Raw genomic sequence first — 5,286 nt, 5'->3', positions numbered from 1 at the left:
GTATCCAATGTACACAGCCCTATTTTGAAACTAATTCATAGCTTTTATAGGAATGTCATAACCTAATTATAGCCTTAGAATATGAGAAGGGGGTGAGGGAGGGGGGGCAAGGGGGGGTGGATGGGGGGAAGGAGGGAGAATGGTGGGTTCACCTATATGGTTTATCTTACAAGGGTACAAGTGAATCTTTTTAAAAGCAGATTATGAATGTCTTAACTTAATGACTAAGAGAATGACATGAAGGTTATGTTAACCAGTTTGATGAGAGTATTTCAAAATGTATATGAAAAAAGCACACTGTACCCCATGATTGCATTAATGTACATAGTTATGCTATAAGAAATTTTTAAAAAAGAACAGTTTTAGATTTACAGAAAAAGTGCATATATAACACAGAGAGTACTCACATATCCAGCGCCCAGTTTCCCTTATTTTTAACATCTCACATTAATATGGTACATTTGTTACAATTAATGAACCATTATTAGTACATTATTGTTAATCCAAGTCCATTTTGTTCTGTTCCAGGATTTCACCCATGGTGCAATGCAATATCTAGTAATCGCATCTCCTTAGGTTCTTCTTAGCTGCAATAATTTCTCAAATTTTTTTTTTTGTTTTTGATGACTTTAACATTTTTGAGGAGTATTAGGTATTTTGTAGAATGTACCTTGGCTGGGATTTTTCTGATGATTTTCTCATGATTACACTATGGTTATGGATTTGGGGCAGGAAGACCACAGAGTTAAAGGGCCATCCCCATCACCTCATACCTAAGGTGCATACTAGCAACATGATTATGACTGTTTATGATGACCTTGATCACCTGGCTAAGGTACTAGGGAAAAAAGTTTGCTACTGTGCCCATATATTTACATTTTTCACTGCTCTGCATTATTTATGCAGTGGCCAATCTGCTGGCATTATCCAATAGCAGCAGATTTTTTTTTTCTTGCAGTTTTTGTCCAGAGCCAGGTTGGAACCCACCACCTCTGGTATGTGGGGCTGGCACCCTACTCCTTGAGCCATAGGTACCACCCAATCCAGTGATTTTTTTTAAAAATTAAGATATTATTTTTTGTCCCCAAATATCTATTTGTTTCTTTTCTATCATTTTCATTTCTCTGTTGAGATTTCACATCTTTTCACTCATTCATAATGTCCATCTCTTCTGTTAAATCCACAAACGTATTGATAATAGCTGTTTTAAAGTCTTTGTCTAGGAATTTCATCATCCGGATCATGTCTAGATCTGTTTCCACTGACTTTCCTCTAGCTGGTGCCCGTTTCCCTGTGTCTTCATATTGCTAGTAATTTTTGTTTGTTTGCTGGACGTTGCAGATAGTGTATTGAGCATCTGGATTATGTCAGTTTCCTTTAAAGAGTGTTGTGGCTTTATTCTGGCAGGAAGTTATCTTTATTCTAAAGATAATAAGACATGGCCTCTCTAAAGCCTTAACTGAATGTCCGGGGTATACAGTGAGGCATCTGTAGTGTGGCTAGGCAGAATTCCAACACCTGTCAGCGCAGTGAGGCTACTAAAATCCCTGCTGGCTCGGACTCCTCCTGTAGCCATTCCTTCCCAGGTCTCTCAGAGCCTCACCCTGTATGTGTGTGAGTACAGCCTAGTACTTGGTGAAAGACTTGAGGTGCCACACAAATTTTACATCAGTAATTTTAAAGCTCCCCAAGTTATTTCAATGTATCATCAAAGTTAATGATTATTGAATACTAATTCTCTATCTATAAAGGCGCTGAGAGGGAAAAAAATGCTCTGGTATCAAAGAAAATTCAGAACCCTTCTAGATGAGCTGGTCCCGAACAAACTCCTGAAGAAGATTAACAAAGGAGCTCTACACTAAAATGGCCTAACCTGGAGACGGAAAGAAATAGAATCTAAGACTGGTTCTCAACCCGTCGGTCGCGACCCCTTTGGGGGTCGAACGACTCTTTTACTGGGGTTGCCTAAGACCATCCTGCATATCAGATATTTACATTACGATTCATAACAGTAGCAAAATTACAGTTATGAAGTAGCAATGAAATTTTATGTTTGGGGGTCACCACAACACAAGGAACTGTATTAAAGGGTCGCGGCATTAGGAAGGTTGAGAACCACTGATCTAAGATAAGCAATGAGACATTTCTAAATTTACAGTGAGGAAAGTGGTGAAGGTGAAGAAGGTGAGGGGTATTCTAGATAACGAGAGCATTGGCAAGGGCACTGGGTCTGCTCAATGAACAGAAATTTGGAGCATTCAGTGCAGAAAGGTGAGGAATAGAAGAAGCACAGTGTATAGAACAGCAGAGATAACAGGGCTTCACCCTCCTCACAAGGTGCCCTTTAAAATGATTGGCTGCAACAGCTCACTCCTACCTTGTTTGAATAGCCCCCTTTAAGACTTTCCTATCATCTAAACGACAGAAAGTAGAGTGATATCTGGTCACAAAGAGTTCCTAATGTACTAAAACCAGGAGAAAATTAGATCAACCCTTGGTGATTCCTGCCAGTTGTCAGGATCCAAGCTTGAGGGATGTAAAGAGGAATATGATGTCCTTCCTACCCCAAAGTAGCTCCCAATCAAGTTGAAATTCTCAGAACATACATTCGAATCTCTGTAAAATAACCATCTAAGTTGTCCAGTTCATGAAAATTAGGACAACTTGAAGAGATGGTCAATGTAGGGAGGTGGTCAACTATGGAGTTTCAACTATATATTGTAAGAGTCCATTTATGTTCAATTTTTACTGTAGGCAGCTAAATGAAATACATTTTGGACTGTGATAGGTCCGTGGCGTGAGAGAGACGCATTGAAAGTGCTTTGAGGAGCACAGGTATTTCTAACTTTGGGTCTGAAGGTTGCACAGAGGAACAGCTGTCAAGCTGGGTCCCTGTAAGGATAAGACCAGTGAGGAAGGTGGTGAAGGTGAGGAAGGTTAGGGATAGTCTAGGTATAGAGAGCACATGCGAGGGCATCGAGAGGGAGAATGAATAGAACGTCAGGAGAGATTTGGAGAGTTCAGTGTGGAAAGATGAGGAGAAGCTGCATAGTATATAGAGCTGCAGAAATAAGATGCTTCCCCCTCCTCATAAGGGGAGCTCTATTAAGTCCAGGGGAAAAAAGCTTATAAGTAGTTTCTTCATATTTGGGGTGGAGTTTAGCAGAAGTTTAACAGAAGTATATAAGGAGTAGGACAGGATTTACACAGACAGTGTGGAGGGAACCAGAGATTTCTGACCACCTGAACCTGATCTGAAGGCTGTAACCTCACTAAAAAAACACATTGCATTTTAGCATAAAGCTTTGGAGAGGGATCCTTTAACTCTTCGGAGCCTCAGTTTCATTGTCTATGAAATGGGCACATTAAGGCCTGCCCACCCTGCTATCTCACAGGATTGTCAGGAAAGACCAAAGAGCTATTTTGTGTGGAAATCTTTGTAAGGTTCAGAGCACAATAGCGATGCAAAGGGTTATTATTACTAATAATAAACAAGAAGAATGTGTAACAATGGCCAGAGCTTCCTGTTGAGACAACAACTTCATGAAACCATTGAGAAAGGTAGGATGTTTTTCAATTCCACGATGAGGGTTAATGCTCTGGTATTGTTTCAATGTTCTCCAGGGAATAAAGAGTTTCATAGCAATAAATAATGAGCCAATTTGTCTGAAAGATTCTTTTTCTTTTTAGAATCATTTCAATAGCTTTTCGTGCCTTCCCAAGATTTTTCCTGCCACTCCTGCGGTGACTGATGGGAATCAGTTATATTCAATTGTGGTGTTTTCCTTAAAAGAGGGTATCCATCGATATGCAAATACAACTCAAGTCTGTGAATACCCCATTCCCCAACCTCAGGCACACAGTACTGGGGCACAGAAGTCCATCTTTTCCTTAGTAATCTCAGAAGTTTCTTCCACTTATTCCTTCATTCCTCTCTATCAGCTCAGGACAAGAGGCCTTCATGTAGACACCAGTTGGCATTTGTAAATTTGTCAAAGAAATGAGTGTGGGCGAGACCCTCTGGAGGATTTACACTGCCCCGTCTGCAACGTGAGGATGCTTTCTTGTTGACTACTCTTGCCTGGTGGTGATTTTGATGACCTTTGGGCTGTCACAAAGAGCCGATGGGTTCTGGTCTTAGATAGTGATCCAAAGCCTGTGTTGAATTTCGCCTTCTAAATTCCCACTAAAATAATTAAATTGCAATAATTATGGGGAAATCTGCATCACTGTGGAAACTTAGAGAGAGTCCTCTCTTTTGCCAGAATTGTACAGCATTTCTCAAATTTTAAAGTGCATGGAAATCTATCTAAAATGCAAATTCTGATGTAGTAGAACTGTGATGGGGTTGAAGAATTTTCATTTCTATCCAACTGTCTTCTGGTCCTTGGACCACACTTGGAGGAGCAAGAAATCAGAAGAGAAACTTGAACAATGCTCTCAGAACTCAGAAGAAATAGATAAAGAGATTAAAATGACGCAAGGAAAGTTGAGAGAGCAAAGAGCTACAGTGGAGCATCTATGTAAAGAAGAGAACCGAGGAGACTGAGGGGGAAAGTAAAATTCAGTGTGTTTCAACTTAGGAAAAGCCTGTTAGCATAATTCATCATATCAGTATATAAAGCAGAAATTCCATGAAATTCATTTTGATAGATGACAAAAGTCATTTGAGAAAATTCAAAATTCCACCATCATCATCATTGTGAAAAAAATGTTTTCTTAAATGACAGATGTACTCTGTGCTGCAGGAAACTTAAGGGTAAAATCCCAGGGGCATTGCAGTTCATGTGGTAACCAGAAGGATGTCCACGATCATCAGTGTAATTAACACCATCCTGCAAATCCTAATTCAGACAACCAAATACAAAAATGAAATTAGCGAGCGGTGCCTATGGCTCAAAGGAATAGGGCACCGGCCCCATATGCTGGAGGTGGCAGGTTCAAACGCAGCCCCGGCCAAAAACTGCATAAAAAAAAAAAAATGAAATTAGCGACCAGGCAGGGTGGCTCACAGCTGTAATCCTAGTACTCTGGAAGGCTGAGGCAGATGGATCACTTGAGATCAGGTATTTGAGACCAGCATCAACAAGAGCTAGATCCTATCTCTACTAAAAAGAGAAAAACTAGCCAAGCATTGTGGCGGGTGCCTATAGTCCCAGTCCCAGTCCCAGGCTGAGGCAAGATGATCACTCAAGCCCAAGTGTTTGAACTTGCTGTGAGCTGTGACACTACAGCGCTCTACCCAAAATGACAGAGTGAGACTCTGTCTCAAAAAAAAAAAAAAAA

The sequence above is a fragment of the Otolemur garnettii genome, unplaced genomic scaffold (assembly GCF_000181295.1).
Source record: "Otolemur garnettii isolate 467f Iridium unplaced genomic scaffold, OtoGar3 scaffold00014, whole genome shotgun sequence".
NCBI lineage: Eukaryota > Metazoa > Chordata > Mammalia > Primates > Galagidae > Otolemur > Otolemur garnettii.
This window is presented reverse-complemented; position numbering follows the sequence as displayed.